Here is a 26,850-nt window from a genome sequence, read left to right as displayed (position 1 = left end):
TGGAAGTTTAGGATGATTCTCAGTCTTTTCCTGAAGTTGATCTGGGCTGAGAAGCTGAACTTTTTTTCCTGAAGAGAGATTGGGCCTCGAGATCTGTGCATCCCCAAGAAGAAAAGACTTGCTGGCCTGTGCATGTCATTCCAGGTGGATCTGCTGATTGTAAAGGCTTCAGAGGGGCACAGGGATCCTCATTCTGCCTAAGAGAGCCCCAGTCCAGCTTCTGCCTGATGTTTGCAGAGGGGACTGAAGAGTTTCCATTTCTCACATCTCTGTCGGTGAACAGCAGTATTTCCTGCCTCTTGTGGTTTTCCATCACTCCCAGGTACCATATTAGCTTGGTATATAAATAGACTCATGCGTATGCAGAGGAAATAATCACAATCTAAGGGGACTCAGCAGTGTCTTTGAGTTAAAACAAGCCGGAGGAGGGAGAGAAGAAGTGAGAGGGGAGAGAGTGGAGGGAGAGACAGCAGGGGGAGAGAGAATGGAGGGGAGAGAGAGGGAGAGAGTGGAGGGAGAGAGAAGGAGAGAGAGAGAGGAAAGGAAAGGAGAGGAAAGGGAAGGGAAGAGAAGGGAAAGGAAGGGAAAAGAAACTAAAGAGGAAGGAAGAGGGAAGAGAAAATTAAGGAGAGAGGAGAATCAGGAACAGGAAAGCTTCTAGCATGATGATAAAACTGTTAGAGGAGACAGATGGCTATAAGAATGACCACAACAAAATGCTTTCTAAAAGACTCAAGATTCTATTATAGCTTTATAGAGACTTCCTGAAAGTTAAAAATCTGATAAATTTAAAATTTAGAAACGGAGTGGATGAATTAAGGAGAGATTAGTCACCAGTGAGATCAGCCTGGAGGGTCAAGTGACACATTCAAAACAGCAAAAACACAAAGAGAATCAAATCATGAGGAAAGAGCTAAGAGATTTGGGACACAGCATCAGGAATTGTAAAATGTGGAGAATATGGATCCTACAAAGAAGAAAAAGGAACCGGTAGAAGGAAACATAATAATTAAAATAGCAATTGGGAAAAATCACACTGGCTAGGAAAAAAAGACTTGTTTATTCAGATGGAAAGTGCCCAGGCAGGATTGATTTCTGTAGCTGAGGGCTGAAGGTGAGAGGGAGAGAGAAAAAACAGGCTGGTGGCACTGGCTTTTCATTCTGCTCCCTATCACACCCCTTTGGGAAGTACGTAGTGCTCTTTTCATATCATGAAGGAAACTTGGTATTTCCTGATAACGCCATGATGGTCACTCCTTAAACTTCTCATGTGACATATAAGCCTTTGTTACGTTGGCTTCCACATCAACGATCATTACCTCATGGATGAAGAAGTTTTGGATAAGCATGGTTGCCATATAAGAGAATGGGTCCTGGCATGTGAGTTATTTTAAGCTGCTTTGTACCTCTGTAGGCTTGGATATAAAAAATTGGCTTGAAAACTGGGTTTGGTCTTGGGAAATGAAGAGAGTGGATTTCTCTACAATTAGGATGAACTTGGAAAATTAGAAATATTCTGGAAAGGAGTAAGATTGCATGTGGCTGGGATTTGGTGTAGTGTGAAGTATCCGATGAAAACTTCCACAAGGAAATGACCCAGAGATGATAATAAAGAAAGGCATCTAATGTCTAACGCTCTTGAAATTGTGTTTCTGAGTCATAAACTCTTCATAGCATAAACTCTTCCCTCATAGTCAGTTAAATATACTATTATGAGGAATACCACTCTATGCATTTGAAGCAGAAAGAGGTTTCCTACACAAATATAGGTGGCTACATAATGATTATTGAGATTAAAGGAAGAAATCTAGGTTGTGTTTCCAGAAATGTCTTTAGGAAGACTGGATCACTGTCCTACTAGGTGACCATTGTCTCTAAAGTCTCCATTGCAGCCTTGCTGGAAGCAAGAAGCTTCCCTTCCCCATAAACCCACCTCTCAACCCATGGAGCTGGACAGCGAGCCCTGGAACGCTGATGTTGGAGGATCTTATATTTCTGTGACATTTCTTGAAAGCAGCCACAACCAAGAGTCACAGGAATATGGTGTTCACTGTATTTCTGCCTTCAGAATTTTATGAAAAGACATCTGTTTAGCAGAACCTAGTTTACTAACTATAGTACCCAAAAGGTGTTTGGTGCAAAGGTTAAGAGACACAATCCAGAAAATGAAGCCAAAGCTGATTTCACAGGGTCAATGAAGTAGAGACAGAGAGGTAATTGGTGTGGGCCTCCACACAGTAGATGATGTGGAGGCAGGAAGGTAATTCATAAACAGGAAATTGGGTTGGGGGGAAGCAGGATCTGGGGAATGGAATAATCATGTTGTCTTAATCTAGGGTACAGTTGTCTTGGGTAATTTTGATTATCTTAGGGTGCCTTGGGCTGAGTTAGGGTCATGGAATGAGTATACCACCTCCTGTAGCCCAACTCATGGCAAACATTAAGAAACCACAATGAGGGGCACCTGGGTGGTGCAGTCAGTTAAGTGTCCGACTCTTGGTTTTGGCTAACGGTGGTGAGATCGAGCTCCACTTTGGGCTCCCCACTCAGTGCAGAGTCTGCTTGAGAATCCCTCTCCCTCTCCTTCTGCTCCTCCCACTCATGCTCTCCCTCTTTCAAATAAATAAATGAATCTAAAAGAAGAAGAAGAAGAAGAAGAATCTACAATGACCTGCTCTTCCATGGGCTTTAGAAACCAATTAAATTATTTAGAAATTCAATTTAATGGAGTTGGCACTAAGAGAGAAATGAAACCTCTTTGAATACTTCCGAAACAAATTTAAAGAGTCTGATTTGCTGCAGTGTCACAGAGCTGTTATGTTTAAAACTTGATGACCAAAGTCGTGTGGGCAGCACATAGAGCTATGGGCTGTAAATATTCTTTCATATTTAGAGAATTTATTAGAAGGCAGGGACTATATATGGCTAGAGTTAGAAAACAACAAACAAACCAAAAAGGATGCTAAGGAGGGAGGCTGGGTGTACACTGCCTGTGCCTCAGAGTGGCTGGTAGTTGAGTTCGTCAGGCAGAATGGTCTATAAGAATTAACAGAACCCTTAGCTCCATTGAAGTAACTTATCTTAGAACTTCTGCCTATTAGATTGTTCCACACTGTTGATGGTCTTAAGAAACTCATCTTCATCTTATGAAAAAAGGCAAAGAGAAGGCCAATGTTAATATATCGATGATATGCTACAAAGTTTCCTATGCAGCATATGTATGTTTAGATGTATGCTCTGAGTTGAATGGTGTGTCCCCGAAAATCGTATCTGCTATCCTCTAGTACCTGAGAACATGAGCTGATTTGGAAATGGGGTCACTGCCAATGTATTTACTTAAGTCAAGATGAGGTCTTTAGACTAGGGCCTAATCTGGTATGACCGTTGTCCTTATAAAAGGGCAACTATATACACGGATATACAGGGAGGACATCATACGATGAGGAAGGCAGAATTTGAGATAATACTTACACAAGTCGTAAATGCCAAAGATTACTAACAAGCCATCAGAAACTAGAGGGGAGGCATAGAAGAGATTTTTTTTTTCACAGCCCCCAGAAAGAAGCAATTATGCTGACAGCTTGATCTTGGACTTCCAGCCTCCAGAGCTGTGAGACAATAAATTTCTGTTGTTTATGCCACTCAATTTATGATACTTCCTTATGGCAGTCTTAGCAAATGAACATAAAAGTCTAAAAATTCTAAAAAACATATAAAATAATTAATTCATAAAGTAAAAATTAAGAAAAAGGGACATAATGACATTATATATACTGTGCCTACCCTTTGGGGCTAATTATGTATCAACTTTCCAAGATGGTGGGACTTGGGCCACAAATTTCAATATGGCTGAACCAGCTGTAAGGAAGTTCTATACTGCTATAAATCAGTGAAGAATTTTAAAAAGATATCTAACCTCTTAGGAATGATACAAAAATTTCTGATTAGAAATGGAACATTTGAAGGCAATCTTTACTCAAAGAACATGAAAGCATTAAGAAAGATGAGTCAGAAGGAGAAGCTTAGTGTCATTTCAAAAACTGTATGTAGACATATTACTTCATTTCTGACCTAAAATTTCCTTTGTGGTTTCACAATAAAAAAGATAATCAACTTTAGAGGACTGTCTAGAATGAAAATTACCTGGGCTCTGCTTTAATTATGTATCAAGAACAGGCCGGTAACTAGAACTGGTGCATACAGCCCAGAGATGTCTGCTCCAAAGAAGATATAAAGAGGTCGTACCACTAATTCCTCCTCCAGGAGAAATCATGTTCAGTCATTTCTCCTTCCATTCTTTTTCTTTTCTTTCTTTTTTTTTTTTAAATTTTAATTTATTTATTTGACAGAGATCACAGGCAAGCAGAGAGGCAGGCAGAGAGAGAGGGGAAGCAGGCTCCCTGCTGAGCAGAGAGCCCTATGCTGGGCTCAATCCCAGGACCCTGGGATCATGACCTGAGCGGAAGGCAGAGGCTTTAACCTACTGAACTACCCAGGCACCCATCTTCTTCCATTCTTAACCAAATATTATATACAACACCTATTGTATTTTGTAGCAAATCTAGGGTGTTTGATTCTCCATATAGGGGAAAGCACTTTTATTAATTATAAACCTCTAGCAGTTATACTGAAAGGTTTTTTTTTGTTTGTTTGTTTAATTTTTTTCTTCTTCTAGAACCCCCACATTTCTGAGTATTTTTTGAGAATGTTTTTTCCTACTAGAGTACATACTTTGTAAGAAAACAGGAAATTTCAGAAACTGGAAAATATTTAACTTTCTATGTCACATGGGAAAATGATGATTATATTTTCCCCCCTCTTGGGAGAGTTTACATTCTGTCAAAATTACCATCTTGATGCAGTCAGTAAATATTTAAATCTAAATGGGAAATTCTATACTACAGGACAAGTAGGGATTATTTTGCTTTCAGTCCAAGAGAGAAACCAAGAACTTCTTGGAATTAATTTGAACTAGGACTCAAAAAAATCTTCTGAAAGTTATTTAAGTATTTGTATGAAATTTGCTAGTAGTAGCTATCATTTGTGGAAAGTTTACCACGCGCTAAGCACGATATTTAGGCCTTATGCACTTACACATACAGGATATTTATGAGGACCAAAATCCTATGTGTACAAAACTAGGGAAAACTTGTAAGTTGCTGAGTGGTTGGAGTCAAACCCAGGACTAGAGTCCCCTGTCCACTAAAAAAGAAAACATATGCTGTGTTGACATATTTGAGTCTCCTAACTCAAAAATATTAAGAAGCCTCCAAAGGTTTTTGTCTATGAAGAATTAATTAATGGATGCCTGGGTGGCTCAGTGGGTTAAGCCTCTGCTTTCGGCTCAGGTCATGAACTCAGGGTCCTGGGATTGAGCCCCACATCGGGCTCTCTGCTCAGCGGGGAGCCTGCTTCCCCCTCATTCTCTGCCTGTCTCTCTGCCTACATATGATCTCTGTCTGTCAAATAAATAAAATATTTTTAAAAAATCATTTATATTAAAATAGAATTAATTAATGATGGCAAACCATGAGAATTGGAATGTTCTACTTTGGAACACAAAAGAGTTTAGTATAGTCATTATTGACATTGAGGGGAGTGGAGTCCTCAGTTCAATGATACCATAAGAGTTAATCACCCTGTAGGCATATTTATTTAGACATGTTGGTTCTACATCTTAGGAGTTCCCAGGGTGAAATCTGAAACTGATTCCTGTATGTGGAGGGCAAATAGAGACCCAAGAAAGAGGTCATTCTAGATTGGTGTGTGGTGGGTTTGATAAGCAAGGGAACTTCCATAGGAGGTTTGCTATGGGCAGCTGCAAGACCAGTAGATTTCTGCACCCACCTGCCAGACTCTTTAACGCTTATATGGCGGCTTTCACTGGGTTCAGTTACATATGCCATCCAGATGGTCTCAACAACACCTTACTCTCTCAAGCCCGAGTCCCTGAAACAGTTCCCTACTATGGTAGGCAGAGCATTCCTTCCTAGAATGGGGGAAGGCATGAGGAGGCTCTGATGGCCTGGGTCCAGCTTGAGGGTCAGGTGGCAGTCCCTTCCTCTCAATGGCCATCTCCAATACACTGTGTAATGTGTGCAGATTATAATAATATTAAATACTTATTTATTCTGTTAGGTTTGCATATGTGTTTACTAAAAAAAAAAAATAGAGGTATTCAGCATAATTATTTTGAGATTCCTCTAAGTTATGGCTTGTATCAGTGGTTCATTCATTTCCTGTTGCTAAGTGGTATTCCTTAGAGTGGATGAACCACAGTTTTTATATCCATGGACTTGTCCGTGGACATTTGGGGTGTTTCCAGTTTGTGGCTATTATAAACAAAGCTGCTGTAAACATGTATGTACAAGTATTTTTATATACAGATGCTTTTATTTCTTCTAGGTAAATATCTAGGACTGGAATCACTGGGTTATATGGTAGCCGTATGTTTAACTTGAGAAACTTTCATACAGTTTTGTGAAGTAGTTGTACTAGTTTAGTTTATGTTCCCATCAGCAGTGAGAGAGAGTTCCAGCTTTTCCATATTGCCCAAATACTTGGTATGGACAGTCTCTTAAACTTTAGACATTATAATAGATGTGTAGTAGTATCACATTATGTTTTTAATTTGCATTTCCCTAATAATAGATGATGTTGGATGCTGTTCATATACTTACCTGTCATCAGCAAATCTTCTTTGAAAAGTGTTCAAAGCATTTACCTTTTTCATTTTTTTCCTCTTGTGTTGATAGTTATTTATATATTTGAATAGAAGTCCTTTTTCAGATATAAGATTTTCAAATATTTTCTCTCAGCCTGTGACTGGGTCTTTTTTTTCTTTTAACAGTGTCTTTTGAAAAGCAGAAGTTCTTTATTTTGATGAAGTCCAACTTACTATTTTTTATTTTATGGATTGTGCTTTTGATACCCAATCTAAGAACTTTTGACCTAACACAAGGCACAGAGATTTCCTCGTATGCTTTGTTTTAGAAATTTTATAGTTTAGATGTTATATATTTATCTATGACCCATTTTTGAGTTAATATTTGTGTATGGTGTGATGTATGGATTGAAGTTTATTTTATATGTATATGAATTTTTATTTGTTGAAAGATTATTCGTTGAAATGTAGTTGAAACTTCATAGAAAGTCAATTGCTTATGTACGTATTGGTCTATTTCTGAACTCTGTTCTAGCCCGACAGCTCAATTTGCCTGTCTCAAAGATGATTGACTTGATTACTCTAGTTTTATGATAAATAGTAAAGTAAGGTGGAAGAACTCTGTTTTTTTCCCCCCCAAGGTTCTTTTGGCTATTCTAGTTCTTTTATATTTCTAAATAAATTTTGGAATTACTTATCAACGTCTGTAAAAAGCCTGCTGGGATTTTTACTGCCATTTTGTTGAAGCTATACATATATTCATTGTGCAAGAATGCCACCTTAAGTAAATTGAGGTTTCTGATCTACAGACATGAAATATTTCTCCATTTAGTGAAATCTCCTTTAATTTCTCTTTTCAATGTTTTATAGTTTTCCGTGTTAGATCTTGCACATATTTTAACAGATTTATCCCTTATAAATTATATTTTTAACTGCAGTCTTCAACATTTGCTAATATATACAAATTATAGTTGCTTTTTGGACATTGATCTTTTATCCTGAAACTTTGAAAACTGACTTATTAATCTTAGTAGCTACATAGATTTTCTGCAAGGATAGATTAGCAGGCATCTACAAATGACTAGGTATGTGTATGGGTGGTCGGATTATGAGGAAATTTAGGATGACCATCACATTCCTGACTTGATTTGCTGGGTTGATATTGATATTATTAATAAGGATTAGAAATATAAAGTCAATATGTTTTACAAGAAAAAGTATGATTAAATTTCCTGCTGGATACACTTAATTCTAGGTTCCCCTGGGAGTTCAATTGGAAATGTTTAGTAAGCAATTATATCCATGCTTAGGGGAATAATCAGGAATGAAACTATACATTTGGGAGTCATCACAGTAGATGGTGGTCTGCTTTGTATGAATATATAATATAAAAAAAAAAGAAGAATGTCAAGGAAAGAACTATGGGGAGCATCAACTTTAATTTAGGATGAAGAGACTTAGATATTTTCATGGGCTGAGACAAGAGAGAGGAAATTAGTTTACAGGAAGACTTTTCAATTTCCTTTTCTTTAGCACTTTGTTCAGAGTCATTAATATCGCTTTGAATCCAAAAAAAAGTATGTTGATTCCCACACGGAGTCATATCTCTGTCTCTGGTTTCTGTCTGAAATCAGAGTTCATGAACATAAATTTGTTTCTCAGCCTGACATTGCATTTCTGAAATCGCAAATCTGAAACAAGTTCTATATGACCGTGAGTCTATCTATATGTCATAATTATTTTTAAAAGACTCTTATTAAAATAACCTTTTTTATAGTTACAGAAATAATGCACATGGATGTAGTAAATTAAAAACAAAACAAGCAAAATTAAAAGGAAAACAAGCATCATATTCCCACTCCCTCAGGGATCACCACAGTTAATACCTTAGTATGTATTTGTATTATACACTCCATTTTATAAGCTTCTTTTCTTAGTCAGTGATCTTCATCTTTCCTGTTCAGTAAACTTCTGACTCACCTAAAACCCAGCTTATATTCAAATTTCTACAGTTGGCCAAAATGTCCTTTACAACTGATTTGTCTGAGTCAAGACCACACATTGCATTTGGTTATTATGCCTCTTGGGTTATTTTTAATTTGGTACCATTGTCTTTTCTTATGATCCTGACTTTTGTATCCCAAAATCTAAGACTTAGTTTTTAGAAAGCAGCCAGCTTACTTTGATAGAGTTGTTCATTGGAACATATTGTCATAACAAAAAATCAGTAATGATGCTAGTAATTAATTACGAGTATACCAGTCAGTACTTTGTCAAGTCAGGCTTATTTATGGAAGATACAGACAACAAGAACAATGTGTATGATGTATTAATTAGTATTGCTTTTGTGGGCTTGGGGTAGCACAACCTGGTTTCCCTTCTGTTTCTTAGCAATTCCTACGGCTCCAATTCCACAATCCTTGTTTCTTTCAACATTGACTCTTTCTGTTCTCCCACACATAGGACTGGTAGCTGCTTCCTCTGTCTCGTGGTTTTAAATGTGTCCACAAATTCTCTGACATTAGCACTAGAAGATGGGGTTGGTGTCCCCTCCCCTTGTATCTAAACCAAACATATTGACTAATCAACCCACAGAGTAGAGCAGAAAGGACAGTGATGTTTGAGGGGGTCACCTCTTCCTCTTGGATTACTTCTTTTGAAGCCCGAGTCGTAAAGTAAGAAGTCTGGGACAGTCATGTCGTAAGGAAGGGCAGACTACATGGAGAAACTCTGTGTGAGTGTTCTGGCCCACAGCTCCTGCTGAGGTCCTAGCCAACAGCCAGTGTTGACCATCACACACATGAAAGCAAGTAAGCTTTCAAGATGACTACACCCTCCACTGCCATCTGACATAAATGCGTGAGGGAACCCAAATGAGGGCCATCTCACTGTGCCCACTCAAATCCCAGACTTGTGAAAAATAATGATAAAAAAAAAAAAAGATTGTTGTGCTGAGCCCCTGAAGTTTGAGGTACTTTGTCATGCAAAACTAGAGAAATGAAACGGTCAGTGTCCATTTCTGAGTTGTCTCATCATCCCTGGTATTCTCTCTTATCTAATACCTGTTTAACAATTCTAGTAAATATTCTCTCTATGAAGTACCTAGGGTCATTGCTGTTTTCCCGACTAGAACCTTACTGATAACCCTCCCAGGCAGGGCCTACCCAAAACAGCTAGGAAAGACTGAAAAGAAAAGAAAATTAGATCACATGTTGGTCTTTTTTAGTTATATGTCTTTTGATATTTATCATCCACTGTTTTTCTAAGGCCAACATGGTAAAATGTTTCTGTTCTGTCAGAAACCATAAATGTAACCTTTTCATGAAGTACAGAAAGCCACTACATTTGAATAAGTACAGGTCATAAGAATTTCAGCATTTTTTTTAAAGTTCTTCTAAAATAAATGTGATTCCTTGGTGATATCCTTTGTTCTTTACCACAGTGAACGAACAGCCTTTTTCTTCTGTGCCTACTGCCTTAAAGGTGGGAAGGTTTAAAAACACACTTTTAACTTTATGTTTACTTTAATGTGCTTTCCTTAGGAAAGCTACAGTCTCTTTGTTTAAGATAAGAAAATGTAGTGGAGATGATTCTGGAACACAGTCGTTCTCACTACTTAAAAGTTGGTTTTGCTTGTGATCTGCAGCATATGTGGTAAGATGCCTCCTGCTCTCAGAAGTAGTCACGCACTGTGGGGGACTTAAGACCTGGGCCTTGGATGTGTGTAGATGGGGGCAGGATTCCCAAGTGGACTGACTGCATGGGAACGTTCCTCTCAGGCTGTCAGGTTCTGCCAGGTACTACGTGGATTTACATTTCATCGCTGTGCGGTGCCTGGGTCCTGAGCTGCTCAGATTCCAGGAAGCTAGATTTTGGTGCTGGTTCCATGGAGAAGACAAACTTTCCAGAACTGACACTGCCTCACTTTCAAAGCCCTATTTTGCATGGGTAGCAAGTATGCTAACATTGTTAGTACCATGATATGAATTCAGCTCCTGTGTCACCCTTACCACCAACTCCCTTTTGTCTGGTTTTGTTCTGCATGCTACCCATGACCTGGGGAAGCCTCAGCTTTCTCTAGTTCACCGTTGGGCATTGAGGTCCCATTCATTTCCTGACACAAGAGAGACTAATGTAGAAGACTAGTTGGCAGGTGGTGGGAGACCAGTTTTGCTGCCCGAACCACAGACCCAGGGCAAGCCCCCTCAAAGCACTGACCTGCAGCCTTACCTTAATTTCTCCTTTGTTGACCTCCTCCATTCAGTTCAGTTTCTATCTGTTGCAAGTATCATTGCATCAGGTCCTTCTGGTACTAGAGCTTAGTCCTGAACCCTTGTATACTCTCCTGGGTCTCTGACAACCTGACCAGTTCTGGCCTAGCTCTTTTGCTAGCTCCCTTTTTACTATCAATTTCTGTAAGCTGTCTCCCATTTATTTGGGCACATGATGGAGTCTGTTCCCAGAGGAGTCAGAACCCTGACCCTGTCCCCTCCCCCATGTCACATTAGCCCTGCATTGATCACCCTCCCCAGACTCCTCTGCTGCCATGCCTCCCCTCCCCACCCTTCCATTGAACACAGGTGCTTATCTGAGTGGGAGATGAATTTGTTACACTCTTCTGGATAAACCTCTTTGGTCTGTTTTCTCTAATTCGAGTGCTGTCCATGCCTGGCTTCTTCTCTTTTTCCTTCCTCTCTCTCCTCTTTTCAGTAGGTCCTTTGAGTTTGCCTGAATAATGACACTCTCCTTTGATCTTAATGTTTTTCTTGGCCTCTATCAAGCTTCACTTTCCTGCTTGTTGTTCCAAATAAAATAACATATAAAGCTTTGCACTGAAATTTGAGATGGAAGGAAGATAAAGGCTAAGGTAAAGTTGTAAAGCCAGAGGCTGCAGAGCCCAACAGGTGTGGAGTAGAAGGGAAAATAATGGAGAAACAGGTGACCAGCATCTACCAGGGGAACTAATAGGAAAGAGGATCCGTAACAATACTTACCGGCTCAGGGGGCTATGTATTCAATGTACATAGAATAGCAATAAGCAAAGTGAATTTAAAACTTAACCCAAGAGTGTAGATATGATCTCTTAGGCATTATTCAGACTTGGTAGCACGGAACAGTGGTAATGAAACAACATCTCCATTGGAAACTAGTCTTAGTTTGGATAATGTCCCTAACCATCCATGAGACCACCCTGGTTCTCTTCTCTGAAAACTGATCAAATGTATTTTGATATCTAAGTTTCTTTCTAGTTCTGACATTCTGTAAGCATTGTCCATCATCTCCCTTCTCACGATTGGGCTGGTACATGATGGATTTAGCGAACTGCTGTTTTCATGTTCTTTCAAGAGGTACATATATCCTAGAAATGGGAGAAAAAGTATAGGTATTGGGAGGTGATGATATATGAAATCAACTGGAGCAGTTATAAAACATTACTGTGGCTTCTGGTTTCCTAACATTTATGACATTTGGCATCAGACTCATGAAGGGTCTACCACCATCAAGTGAGTTTGTACTACCATCTCTCAGAGACTTTTACTTTTTTTTTTTTTTCCCCTACATGATGCTTCCAAAAGGGGTATTTGAGTGAAACCTACTGCACAGAAGCTGTGGGGAGCACAGGTCATAGAATAAGGACGTATCAAGGATAAGAAGCCAGTTGCATTTTCTGAGCATGAAAGCAGAAACCTTATTCCAGCCAGAAGTGGGAGAATAGGAACATCAAAGAGTTGGTCTTTTCGTTCCGATACCATGATGTCTATAATCTGGAAAGCAAGAATCAGCCAGTTTTGTGCTTGAATCTCAGTTCTGCCTTAATGATTTTGAGTAAAGTATTTAGTGTCTCAGTTTTCCCATCTGTAAAGTTGGGACATTATTACGTATTTCACAGGTTTACTTTAAGAACTAAAAGAGGTAACATATGGAGCATTTTTGGCACCTAGAAAATCCTTAATAAATGTGATTTCTCTCATTGTTATTTATTTTTTATGAAGCATCTGAAATGGAGATTATCCAATAGTAAAAGCATTAGTATAAGCTAAAGTGAGTTTCTCACTTCAACTTATACTTCTTAAGGATCCAGGTTCTTATCTCCAATTAGACTTCACAATTTAAAATTGCACAATTTAATTGCTGAGAAATTAAGAAAGATGTAGTTCACAAATGAAAAACCAAGAATATTTTGGCATTCAAAGCAGCAACCAGTCTAAACTTATCTAAATAGGCCATGAAAATGGAAAATGTTTTTATATCTTCCACGTTTGAGAAGAAACTTCTCAGTTCCGTGTTCCAGCTATGATATTACTTCCAAAATAGCAAAAACAGTTTTCTCAGGAACATTTCTATTCTAAGAGCTAATCTTACTTATTGAATGGTAAGTTACCACCACCAAGCTTTTTATTTATCCTCTCACTTTATTTGTAAACTAATAGACAGTCACTAAAAGTGTTAAAAACATGTCTTTGGACACATAGTGCTTTTGGGTATTTGTGCCCTCAATTGTGGTGATAAAAATGTATATCCTTTTTATAGAGAAAGTGAGGCAAAACCAGATAGCATCTGTGGAATATTAAGAGCTCTTGAGAAGGAAATATTTGGGTAGATTTTCTTAATCTAAAGCATAGCTTGGGAAAAAATAATGAAGATAAGGACTTAGGGTTATATGATAATTTATAGGTATTCAGTAAACCTGTATTTATAGGTGTTCTAAAAACCATGTTTTTGAATGAATGGACTACCATCCGGTTTTCTTTCCATTGAGTATGAAACTCAGAAAAGGGGTAAATTTTTATCTTTAACCATGCAAGCAATATTTCTCTTTCCATTTGCCTTTATTGCAAAAGGTTTTTCTTTAGTGCTCTTGGGAACCGTATCAGCAGTAACTATTAATTTTTTCTCAGAAGCTGTCTATGACCTTCTGTGTCTTAGCCTAAGCATCCCTCCTATTTACTTGCATAGTCTATGGCACTTCATCTCTACCATACTGCTTCTCAGACCATACTGGAAGTTCTTGGAGGGCAGGAATTTAACAAGGTTTTGAATCCCTGCTGTTTAACATATGTGCTCAATCAAATGGGTGGAATGGACAGCAGAAGAATGAATGGAACAAGGGTCTTGGGGAAGAAGCAGGGGCGATATGCATGCCCGCAGACGGAATGCTGCTAACAATCATGATATCAGGGTTCCTATATGGATGGGATGTACTGGGGAGGGAGGTAGCTGAGATTCCAGAGCATCTTCAATGACTGGGTTAAGATTCTCTCCCAATTTAATCTGTTTTCCAAATCCTCCTAAGGCTACTGTGGTCTCAGAGAAACTGAAGATATATCAGTCCAGTGCTTTTTAAGGAAGAGAATTACTCTCCTCTGAGGGGTGGGGGGTGGCATTTTGGAAATGATGGGAGAGTGTTTTTCTGTTGTTTAAAATTTAAGGAGGGGTTTCCTCTGTCATTTAGTAAAGTTGGATCCAGGGATTCTAGATGTCTTGCCATGCATGGGAGAGACCCGCCTAACAAATGTGTATCTATCCTGTACAAATTCAAATACAAATATTAGCTTTGAAATGAATTCTGTCTGATGTATGAACACAAGTTGCTTTTTAATAAAGTTCTTTTTAAGGATTTTATTTATATGACACACACACAGAGAGAGAGAGCACAAACAGGGGAAGCAGGAGAGGGAGAAGCAGACTCCCCATTGACCAAGGAGCCTGATGCAGGGCTCAGTCCTCATGACCTGAGCTGAAGGTAGATGCTTAATTGACTGAACCACCCAGATGCCCAATAAATTTTAATATGCAGTTCATTTTCCAGGAAATGCAACTGATGTGTAAATTGAAGGGAGTATAGTATTTTTGCTTTGTTGGACATTTTATCAAAAGTTATTCTTCATTTCAGAAAATTATGTCATTGTGTTGGTCATGCAGTTGTGGACTTGACATGACCCACTCTTGCCAGTTTGCATGTGTGCCTATGATACCCAGTGATGGGTTGCTTCTAGGACTTGGCACAGGCATCAGTCCACTCCAATACATCTGCTACTATGTCATGTCCAAGGGCTTACATGATGATGTAGGTATGGGTTTTTATAAATTAGTATCCTTTATTTCTTCTTTATGCTAGAGTTAGAGTATATACTGAGTTTTTGTGTAAAGGTAGGTTACATGGTTACAAAAACCATTTTCTGAATATTTTAGCCAGAAATATTTTCAGTCGTTTTCACATTTTAGAAAACCAGTGAAGTACATACTGCTAATAGAATGTAGTACTCTCTGTGGAATATGGGATCTGCTACCAAATGCACTGATTTTGTTGTAGCAACTATTCATAGCAGATGGGAAAAAGAAAATACATAATTCTCATCAATTCAGGTAGGGGGATGCAGCCAGGTAAATTTAAGAGCCAAACTTGGATAAAAGTTTTCAGATTTCAAAGCCTGGTGTGCTTTAGAATTGTAAAGAAGAAACAGTGGTGGGAATGTGTTATTTCTGTGTAGATGGATTATAGAGTCTATGCTTTTCATTTCAGAATAGTAAAGGGGATATTGAAGTATTTGGTACAAAAGGAGATTTGAAGAATGAGACAGTTATGGACCATTGATACAGTCGGAGAGACTCAGACTTTTAACTAACCATATGCAGTGAATCATTGACTGAGTTATGACTTGGAGTCTGAGATAGTTCCCTGAGGCTAGAGTCCATTCATAAAATATTGAAATGTACAAGCCAGGTTATTTATCTCTATCTGTTTTTACAACAAGGGATTGCACTCAGGGCCACTGGTGCTTTGTTGACAAGAGAATGTTACTTAGTCCTCTGAAGCATGAAACATAAAGCAACAGTTAGAAAAGCCAGATGAGCTCGCCAGGTTATTAAAAAGGGGTTTTGTCCTTTTCCATTTCCCATAAAAGCCCAGCTGTACCATCTAAAATTGGAACTTATTCGTGTGTTCTCCAGGTGCCAGGGCATAAAAATCAAATGTGGAGAAAGCTGAAACAAGATATTTCAAAAATAGAAACAGTATATGGGCATAGGGAAAGAAGTAAATGAAAAGTAAGTAAATGGAAAGGTAAAAGGAAAGAAAAAAATCACCACATGGAAACACTTTGATGGTGTAAAGTGCGCATAGGTTTTATTGAACAGTGAATTTATTGGATAAGAAATGATAGTTAATATTAATTGTTTCAGATAGGTTGGGAGCTCAGCTTCCTCCATTCAAATGATCTGGCCTATATTTTTACATTTAAAAACTCAGAATGTGTGAGTTTTTATGTGGTTGGACTTGAAGCTAGGTAGCAGGGCAGTTTGAAATAAACCCAGATCTACCAGTTCTGAGTACAGTTTTCTTTTCACACTGAGGACTTAGGCATATGCAAAGGGATACACTGAGATACATTTAGGAGGGACCACAGTAACACTTACAGGTTTGGTAACCATGTGGAGAGAGACAAAGGAAGAGGATGGGGTTGGAGGGCAAAAATTCTAAATCTCCTAAAAAAGGAGTGCTATTCGCAGAAGTGGAGCTGATTAGAAAGAAGAGAAGGAGGAATAATGATGTTCTATTTTAGATATTTTATGCTTAGGTAACAGAAACACACATGTTGGTAATGTCTGCTGAGCATGGGGACGTCAAGGAAATTCATGAAATAGCTTTGAACCATTAATATGTTTTCATTCTGATGTTCCATTTCCCTAAAGCCAGTCTATGTCTAATCAGGTCCAGAGAGTGAAAGCTTTTCCTGTTTGGAGTTTTGGGTCCCAGAGAAGTGTTCACCAGGGAGTTTATGCCTGGATAATGCTTTACAGAAATGAGAAGGAGCAGTTCCTTTGGTGAATTTTCCCAAGCGACTCAGTTATTGGCTGTAAGCCACATAAATCTATTCAAAGTAAGTTCAGTAAACAGGTGGAGTAACTAGAGGTATACATGGCAAGACATTATCCCAGACCTCATGAAGAGCCAAGAGCTGCAAATCCCTAGGAGTGAAGGCAGTGATTTTCTTTATCTTGCTCACTGTTGGAAACTCTCAGAACTGTTATGCTCTAATTCCAAGTAATCTTGCTGGGCCAGCCAAAGGGTAGGGTTATATGACCCACTGCCAACTTAGTAGAGCTGCGGGAATGGACACTCTGGAGAGGCTTGCCCAAGGCAAGCCATTTGAAAATACACCTACTAAGTGCCGTGGGCAAAATCCTCTACTGGGAATATGGAGGGCAGTGGGTCGTGAGTAGGTTGGAGGAAATATTGCAAGGCAACACATTTGTAAAAAGAATACTGCTGTATTAGAATGTTGAAGCATTTTAAGAAAAGACTGGGTATGGGTTTAGTTGATTAACGTTATTATTATTTTACCAGCTAATTAAAATAAATATTACTATTTAGAAGGGAAACTCGTCTCAATCCTTAATTTTTAAATTCATTCAATAAGGATTTTTGAAATATCTTTCAAGTGTCTTCTAGGGATTGTTCTAAATGCTGGAATATAGCATTTATCACAATTGTTTAAGTCTTCGCTCTAGAGCAGTTTACAATGGGAAGACAGACTGTAAGAGACAAATCATTATGATGTGAAGAATAATAAGGCAGGTTAAAAGAAATAGTGGCAGATTTTATCTAAGTTGTCAGGGAAGGCAGAATGATTATATCTCTTTCTTTCTTTCTTTCTTTCTTTCTTTCTTTCTTTCTTTCTTTCTTTCTTTTTCTTTCTTTCTTTCTTTCAACATTTATGTATTTGAGAGAAAGAGTGTGTGCAGGCAGGGGGAGGGACCGAGGAAGAAGGAGAATCTCAAGCAGACTCCCCACTGAGCATGGAATCCAAGGCCAGAACTTGATCTCATGACCCTGAGATCATGATCTGAGCTGAAATAAAGAGTCAGATGCTTAAGCTACTGAACCACCCAGGCACCCCTCATTTATTTATTTATTTTTACCATTTTATTTATTTATTTAACAGAGAGAAAAATCACAAGTAGGCAGAGAGAGAGAGGGGAAAGCAGGCTCCCTGCTGAGCAGAGAGCCCGATGCGGGGCTCAATCCCAGGACCCTGGGATCATGACCTGAGCTGAAGGCAGAGGCTTTAATCCACTGAGCCACACAGGTGCCCCAACCATTTATCTTCTAATGCAGATATTTTGAGTATGCAAATAACCACTATTTAGTAATTCTGGAATAACAGACGTCAACTGGCCCAGTCCCAGGCACCGTTGACAACAATCTGGTCACCCCACTGACAGTGTAACATTAAGTACAGAGATTGGGAGAAACTGGGGAACAAGTGATATATTTATTTAAGGGTAAGTGGTCCAAGAAGACGTAATGCTTGAATCATTCAGCACAGACTTTGGCCATTGCAAATTTATAATTTTAGAATTTCTAGAACAAGAAGAGGACTCCACCATGGCATTGCCTCTTTTAGGAATGGCAACTAAGGACTAGCCATGTGGGGACTGGCTAACCTGCCCTGGCAGAGCCTGACTACTGATATAGCTGATTGTCAGTGTAGGGAGGGCATCACCAGCCAAAAGACCTGTTCCACACCGTGGTTGCAGAAAGATGGTATTCATGTGAGGTTGCTTTGTGGGGTGCCAGGGTGGCTCAGTGGGTTAAGCATCTGCCTCCCGCTCAGGTCGTGATCTGATCTCAGGGTCCTGGGAAACAGCCCAACATTGGGATTCCTTGCTCAGTGTGGAGGCTGCTTGTCCCTCTCCCTCATCCCCTCCCCACCACTTGTGCTCTCTCTCTCTGTCTCAAATAAATAAATAAAATCTTAATTTTTTTTTAATGTGAGGTTGTTTGGTAAAAGGCTGAGCTCAATTTGTGGCTCTATTATATCTTAATTCTATTATATATCTTAAAAACACGAGGCATTCAAAACTCAAATTCTCATTCACCTGTGAGACACGTATGATGCTGTTAGATTTATCCCTGTGAAGTTACTTATCCTTTATCATTTTTGACCTGCAGAAATGACATTTTCATGTGGTGAGACCTAATATTTTATAGGCAAAGAGAGGAAAGTTCAGCAATGTTAAGAAAAATGAACTTACCAGTCTCACAACTTGACTCCTAACTAGTATTTTAATGCCAGTCGGTTGGCTTCTGGGTCTGTGGTCCTTGCGCTTTGCCTCACTGACAGCTCTATCTTCTATAAAATAGATTAATTGCTTCTTTCTTTGGAGAGCTTCAGGATAGAACACAGTGATCCAGAGCGATCTGTAAAGCCCACAAATTCCCCTAATCCTGCAGAGAGCTGACCCACTGCTGGAACATTTAGAACTGAGGGAAAGACCCTGATATGCAAACTCGTGAACACTAAGAGGGTGCTGTGAAGTCAGAAGCAAAGGACTCTTTTAAGAGGACAGGCAAGGATATTGCTGTGATCTGAATGTGAAACAGGGAGGCTGACAGAACTGGCAACATTTCCCAGTGGGGGTTCCTCAAATCCCAAGTTCCTCAGAGGTGTCTGAACCAAATAGGCTAGAAAACTAACTGTATTCTCCTGCAATCAGACCAGAGCTAGTAATGGGAATGAGACTGGGAGCTAAGGGACATTTCTCTGTTTCTCTGTCCTGCTAGCACTCCCCACTCCAAACTCTGCTTCAGTTTTCCTCTGTTTATCTGCATATCCTCTTTCCCTCTCTCTACAAATGGCTTTCTTGGCCTCTTCATGCATATGGTGAAAAATTATCCAAGAATGACCCTGAATTTTAATGCCTACAACCATGGATGAGAATCACTGCATAAAGTTAGAAGTTCTCCAGAGACAAAGCCAAACGATTAGTTAGGTCTAAGGTCTCCCGAGGCCAGGGATAGGTTTCATGCACAGTCTCTAAGAAGGAAACATTGTACAGTAGGCAAATTGACGTGTTTCTTATAATTGGTGTCAAGCCACACTGAAAAGTTAGAGAAGTCTCTCTTCGTGCACCGCCACCACCCCCACCCCTGCCGCTGCCCCTTTCTGGTGTGTCTGTGCTCAGTCAAGAGCCTTCACAGCCTATCCCAACACTGGGCTCTGTCTTCCCTCTTCCCAGGCTGTCCCAGGCCACAGAAGGCTGTAGTCCTGGCTGTGCTTCAAGTAATATATGTCTGAGTTTGCAAATAATTACATATTTGCTTGCCAACATCATCATCTGATTGAAAATTAAAATTTTCTCTCACTAAGCAGCTATTTGGGTGATTATTTTGCAAAATCAACTTCTTCAGATCCCTTTTCATTGACCTGATGTGTGAGGCATGTGAGAGCCATTGGAAGCTAAATAAAGCACTAAATGAAGGCAGAGTGTTACCATCATCATCATCAATGCAACTTTACGATGCGTTGAGGGCCATCTGGAAAGTTGGCAGGGAATGCTTCTTAAGATATTAGTCTCAACTGTCCTTGGTCATCTTTTAGATTATAGAAGAGTATTGGCTGATCACTGGATATTCCTAAAAAGAATAAGAAACCTGACAAAAGAATAAAGTCAAAGAGGCTAGTCCATTTTCTGTCGCCCCCCTAACTGATGCTTCTTCGGAGTGTGTGTGTCCTGTGCTCACTGAGCCTGGGCAGATGTCAATCTTTTGAACAGATGCCTGTAACAAAAAGTTAGCTGGGCTTTAGGGATGGCTCATGTCTCCCTGGGCTGCAGAATGTTATTAAGGCTTGATGGCAATCTTCTAACATGATAAAAGCGAATTAAAGAACAGGAACTGTCTGCTTGGTAGCGCTGAGGGCAGTTGGAAAGCTCAGTGAAGGAGCAGGAATTAAGGAAGAAAGAATGCTGACAGAAGCTGGGCAGGAGGACAGGGCTATTTAACTCAGAGGGGTGGGTGTTCATTAATTTATTTTGGGTGAGGGAGATCTGATTTCTGAGCTAGACTACAAGCTGTTGCCAGTCTAGTTGGGAACAATGTCCTAACAGCTGTAGAAATATCATCCCATCGTCGGGGTGGCTGACCTCATATCGTATCCATCTCCTTGTGTCCAGACTCACTGTGATGTGTCGATTGGAGCCAGCGGCTCATTTTTCTTCCCCTTCAACATTACTCTTGTCTCTGTTTCTAATATCTCCAAAAACTCCCCTGGATCTCCCAGATGATCCATGGCAGGTAGAAAGAAGGACACCAGGAGTGAGTTGGATGTTATCACTCCTTCTAGAATGGCGTACTTTTAAAGGTATGGAGTCTTGGCTTCCTATCCTTTTAAGATGGGCCAACCGCTATTCAGCAAAAAGTTTAGTCATTAAAATTCACCAAAGCAAATGTCAGGCCCACGATGTCCTGATTTCCTATCTGGTCTCTGCGTTCTCACTGTGAAAAATTACTTTCTCTCAATTCCATTGTTTCACCTAACAAAGGGCACATCTAATGATGTCCTCCCACATGCACTTGTATGGAGGCATTTATTATAGTAATTAATTTTTCAAGGTTAAAAAATGGTATGATGTATTATTATGAAATACAAACAGAAATGAAGGGAAGTTTTGGGGTAATTTTGTGAAAGTTATTTTGAGGTAGTGGGAAAAACACTGGATTTGGGTACAGAAACTCTGGTTCAAGCAAGTCACTTAAAAATCTTAAGGAGTCCTGTCTGTATGTGTTAAAAGTCACCAATCTGTACTAAATGGGTACATTTTATTTTGTATAAATGAACCTGTTTAAATATAACTCAAAAATCTGTGGAATAACTATAGCGAGTAAGTATGAAAGTCAAATAGGCCTATCTGAAAATACAGAAAAGCACAAAAATAAAAAATAAAAACTAACCATCACATCCCAACCATGAGACAATCACATATATATTTTTGGTTACAGTGAGGTGAATGAATTACAACCTACTATTCAGGGTGCTGCGTATCTCTGGCCCATGCAAAGCCCCAGATTTCCCCTTCATCTATTTCCACTTCTATTTTTCTCTTCTCTCTTATGTACCTTTACCAAATATACATGATAGAACTGTGAGTGGCTTTTCTGGTCATGGGATCCAGAATGTATACACCCATCAGTAACTGTAGGAAGCTTTCAATTTTCCATGTCCTCCAACATTTATGTATTTAGTTTTCTGTCTCTATTTTTTAATAGAAATTTTCTTGTTCTATAATTTACTTTTAAAACTGTTTTACCATGCCTTTTTTATGTTTAAAATAATATTCTAGTGTTATAATCACAGCCAGACCTTAAATTATTGGACTATCATCCTTTGTTTAGCTGAGAGCCTATTTTGTGATATTCAGGTAAAATACGCTTCTAAGGACACAAACAAGTCGATAGTAAAGGGAACATAATTATCAAATTGTTAAGTTGAATTACTCAGACATAGATAGGGATCAACTTCTTACCAGTCATGGAGTATTCCTAAGTATAACTCTGTGGTTAGAAGAAACAAATGAAACTTGGCATGTATTAAGAGGAATAATTCAGTAGGTAAAACAATAAACTGAAAAGAAAAGGAGACCTAACTTCTGGAGCAATTCTATACATGATATGTCCTGACAATCATGTTGCTGGACATGTGCTTAGTCAATGAAGTAAAAAACAACTATCAGTTATATCATGCCTATTACACAGAGGAAGACTCATTGATCAGAATTACCTTATGATAGAGGCATTTAAAAAAATTTCCCCATTTAGCCATATGTTTACTTCCTTATGTGCTAAATTTGTGCTAAACTTCCTGTAAGGTGTTTTTTTGGTTTTTTGGTTTTTTTTTTTTTAATTAAGTTGAGTAAAATTAAGCTAACAGTTCTGTTAAATTCTACAGTGATTCAATACTTTTCAGATGTTTGATGTACGTATTGATAATTCCTCCACTACTCACACTATCTCTGATATAAATCCTCAAGTTTATATTGAATGTGAGACTGATACTCTGAGAACATCAATGGTTTGCTATACGTTGGTTTTGGAGAATTCAACGTTGACATGTTGAGCAAGAGAGTTGATATTAAGAAGGATTTATTTCAGCATATGAAAATTAAACGGATCCATAGACTTTGATTAAGAAGTCTTCTTTGAGTCTTCAGCTTTTTATGCTGAAGATTTCTTGTGCATACAGTGTACATCATGATAAACATAAAAGAAATACTAGAAACTCTAGTGTGAGAAAAAGATGAGTGCTGATCATGATTCTCTCTTAAAATGTAACATTCTGCATTTGTCTGAGATTTCATTAGACTTTTATGTAAGGAGTGATGAGGAAAACTGGAAAGATGAAATAACCTTCTATGAAAATGTTCTTTTTTGATGATAAGCTGTTATTCACTATACACTGTGCTAATCAGGACAGCATAATTCAAGTCATTTATTTATGAAGGACAAATATATTAATAAGGGAGCTCAAAGCAGACTATATACTAGGACATGTGGACATGCCTCACTTTTTTCTTGTGTATTTACTAGGAACATTATTTTCTGTGAAGAACACTATTTCTTGGGTACTACTTCTTAACCACAAACAATTGTAGATATCTTGCGAACATTTGGAGGTTAAAATATTTATGTTCAAATTGCTCTGTGTTGGTATTTGAACTGGATATCATCTTAGAAAGGAAGAAGTAGAGCAGGCCACTTTCTGTATTGATGGAGATTAACCTTGTTCATATTTGTACAGACAGGGCCAAGGGCAATGCCAGGTACAAGAAACCTACTCAAAAGTATTTGCCGAGTAAATGAATCGGTTGGGAAATTAAGCAGTTGAGTTTCTGAGGGACAAAGTGAACATATCAAGATGGAGTTTGGTTTTCTGACTTTTGAGAGGTTACTGGTATTCAGCTTCAACTCAGTTGTTTCATTATGTAGGACACAGAAAGGTGGGATAAGCAATCAATTAAGAATAATTTTATCTCACATGCCTCATTTCCTTCTGTCTGGAAGTTGGATATATTAATATTTACCTCCTATCTTTATTTTGCCGATGACTCCTTTTTCTGGATTATTTTAAATTTATTGCATGTTGCTATCTTGCATACATTTTGTAGCCTTCTTTTAGTGTCTATAAAAATTGGGTATATATAGGGGCACCTGGGTGGCTCAGTCAGTTAAGAGTCTGCCTTTGGCTCAGGTCATGATCCCAGGGTCATGGGATTGAGTCCTGCATGAGGCTGCTTGCTCAGCCGGGAGCCACTTCTCCTTCTGCCTGCCTATCTCTCTCTCTGACAAATAAATAAATAAAATCTTTAAAAAAAATAATTGGGTAACTATAAATTGAAATAATAGTTTGGCAGTGGTGGCCAAGGCAGCAGTGGCAGTAACAGCTCTGGGTTTGCTTCTCGTAGCCACGGCTGCTGCTTGGGCCTGGTGTTTACAAATGGCCGGCTAGGATTCTCGGCATCATTTTCCGTTTCTGTGACTCGCCTGTGCCCCCTTCCCAGGCCCTCCTAAAGAGGCAGCGCTCGAACAGCACTTTGTTTTCTGCAGCGGACGCTGATGAAATACCAGCCAAAAGACGAAGATTGGATTATTTCATTCACCATGTCAAAACCAGTGTCTTCAATGGTTTCAGCTTATTTGGATTCCCATTCCAGCTGACCACAAAACCTGTGGTAACTTCCGCTTGTAAGGGAACACGGAATGTGACCCCTTCAGGAGAGGTATTTTCGAACTCTTCATCTTGCGAACTGACAGGTCCTGGAACAACATGCTGAAACTGGGTAATAAATCTCCTAATGGAATTAGTGATGGTAACCTGAGATCAGCCCTGCAGAGTCCTGCCTTCCTTTGGTTTTCCTTTGAACTCAGAGGGATATTAACAGAAGACCAGGTGGCCGTCATCATGGCAAAGGCCCTTCAGAGAGTTCCTTAACCTGGAAGCCTCAAGGACAGGTTGTAACGGAGGTGATTTCTGAAGAGGGTGGCAAGGGTCTGAGGTGTCCCCACTATACCGATGAGGAGGATGTTCAAAAAGAGGAAAGAGAGAAATACCAAAGGTTATTGGAGTGACTTAAAGAGGGTGGTCATGGACACTCTGTTCCTCCTGTAATTCTAACTTTTCACAGCTCTCAAAGAAGTCAGATGGACACAGTAAAGACCAAAGGCTGGGGGAAGAGCAAAGTCATGGAGTCATAGCAACTCAGTTTGTTCCAAAACAGCAAAGGGTTGTTGAAACAAGGGGACCTCTGAGCTCAGTGAGAAGTGAGAAGGGATGTTGTTCAAGGGGGAAAATTTCTGATACAGAGAGGACAGTTGGGATCAGACTTGAAAATGAAGGCAGGAGGGGACACCAGCTGGAACGTGACCTACGTGAAGAGGTGTCAGCCCCACCCCGCCTTGGGCAGTTGGAGCAATGGCTTACTCAGGAGGAAAATGTCAATACTTGAGACAAAAGAAAAGCATTGCTCAGGCAAAGAGAGGGATAAAAGGATGGATGATCTTGAACTTACAGAGGACATCGAAAGGGAAATCAGTAATGCCCTAGGTCATGGCCCACAGGATGAGGTCCTAAGTAGCGGTTTCAAATTGTAAATCACTTGAGGGGATATCCAGACCTTGAAGAACTATCACTGGCTCAATCATGAGCTCATTAATTTTTTTCTTGAATCTTCTGATGGAAAGAAACAAAAAACAAGGGTATCCAGCACTTCGCACATTCAGTACTTTTTTCTATCCCAAATTAAAATCTGGTGATTACCAAGCAGTGACAAGATGGACCAAAGGGGTCAGTCTCCTTGAAGAGGAACGTACATTGGAGCCTGGTGGTGATAGACCTAAAAAAAGGTGTCTTAAGTATCTGGATTCTGTGGGACAAATGGGACACAGGATCTGTGGGATTTGCCTTCAGTATTTAACGGGTTGAAAGTAAGACCAAAAGAAATATTGATTTGCATCTTTTAGAGTGGGCCCACTACAGCATGAAGCCACGTGAGATACCTCAACAGTTGGATGGAAATGATTGTGGGATGTTTACTTGTAAATATGCAGATTATATCTCTAGGGACAAACCTATCACATTTACACATTTACACATCAGATGTCTCTTCTGGACGAAGACTGGGGGAAATCCTTCCTCAGTAGTTGCTGTGAGAAGGTCCTGCCCAGGCCCTCCAGCTGCTGGTGGTTCTGACAGGGAGGACAGATGTCTCCATGTACCTCATGCCTGAAGTCCCTGCCTCACCTCTTTTGTCTCACAGGCACTGAGCTGTAGGGCGTGTGTGCCGGCCTCTCCCGCACCCTAGTCCTGACGTGGCATGTGGAGGTTCTGCCTGCAACCCCTTGTGTAAACCTGTGCCTCCTCAGAGCCCGGACGGCTTAACCCACACAAGAACAAATGCAAAAATTAATAACTTTTTTAAAAGACTTTTTTCCCCTATGAATGTGGGAAATGCAGGACTTTATGATTTGTCTTTTGTGTGTTTGTTCATGTGTGTTCATTCGCTCACTCATTTGCTCACATGATGGGCAGTGGCTGTTTGCTGCTGCTCTGACCTTTAACTCTGAATTGCCTGTTTGAGCTCTTTATTTTTGAAAGGAATGTTAATCAAGCTCCACTACCAGCTGAAGATCTGGAGGGCAGTGGGGGTGGGGGGAAGCAGGGGAGGAAGGAAGTGTTAATGAACTTCTCTAAGGCTGGAGCAGAGACTGCCACCTGGAAGCCGGCCATCTTGTGTTGGAGTCTTGAGGATGCTGGGAGAAGACGTCTGGTCTGACAGGACAACAGTGGCTTGGGGGCCTGGAAGAGTGGAACTGGGGTTCTCCAAGCATCTTCCGAAGAGTGTCACGGTCACCCCAACAGTGGCTTGGGGGTCTGGAAGAGTGGAACTGGGGTTCTCCAAGCATCTTCCAAAGAGTGTTTTCCAAGCATCTTCCGAAGAGCGTCACCACTCTTTCTGGAATGGAGGTGACTTGGCTACTCTTGAAACTGGATTTGAAGTAACGCTAAACCCTAAATCTTCCTTTTCATCACAGATTTGGTTGAGTATAAACCTCAGAATTGTAAGGGCTGGCCTGGGCTATTGATTTCTTCTCTTTGTTTTTTTTTTCAAAGATTTTATTTATTTATTTGACAGGTGGAGATCACAAGTAGGCAGAGAGGCAGGCAGAGAGAGAGGGGGGAAGCAGGCTTCCCGCTGAGCAGAGAGCCCGATGCGGGGCTCGATCCCAGGACCCTGATATCAGGACTCGAGCAGAAGGCAGAGGCTCAAACCACTGAGCCACCCAGGCACCCCAGGGCTGTTGATTTCAAAAGATACTATTCAACGTAAAAGCTGTTTTTTCTCAAAGA

The 26,850-nt window shown here is 39.7% G+C and overlaps 1 protein-coding gene and 1 pseudogene across 1 annotated transcript in view; both read left to right on the top strand.

The window, feature by feature from the left end:
• Positions 1 to 279: 279 nt before the first annotated feature.
• Positions 280 to 26,850, top strand: part of GRXCR1 (glutaredoxin and cysteine rich domain containing 1) — a 177,205-nt gene continuing 150,634 nt past the window's right edge. Inside the window, exon 1 of the mRNA XM_032852599.1 lies at positions 280 to 322. The gene's annotated coding sequence lies outside the window, so the exon portion shown is untranslated. The remainder of the gene's footprint in view (positions 323 to 26,850) is intronic.
• Positions 18,095 to 25,729, top strand: LOC116881819 (annotated as a pseudogene).

This window comes from Lontra canadensis, unplaced genomic scaffold (genome assembly GCF_010015895.1).
Source record: "Lontra canadensis isolate GAN:19392208 unplaced genomic scaffold, GSC_riverotter_1.0 scaffold1, whole genome shotgun sequence".
Classification (NCBI taxonomy): Eukaryota; Metazoa; Chordata; class Mammalia; order Carnivora; family Mustelidae; genus Lontra; species Lontra canadensis.
This window is presented reverse-complemented; position numbering and strand designations above follow the sequence as displayed.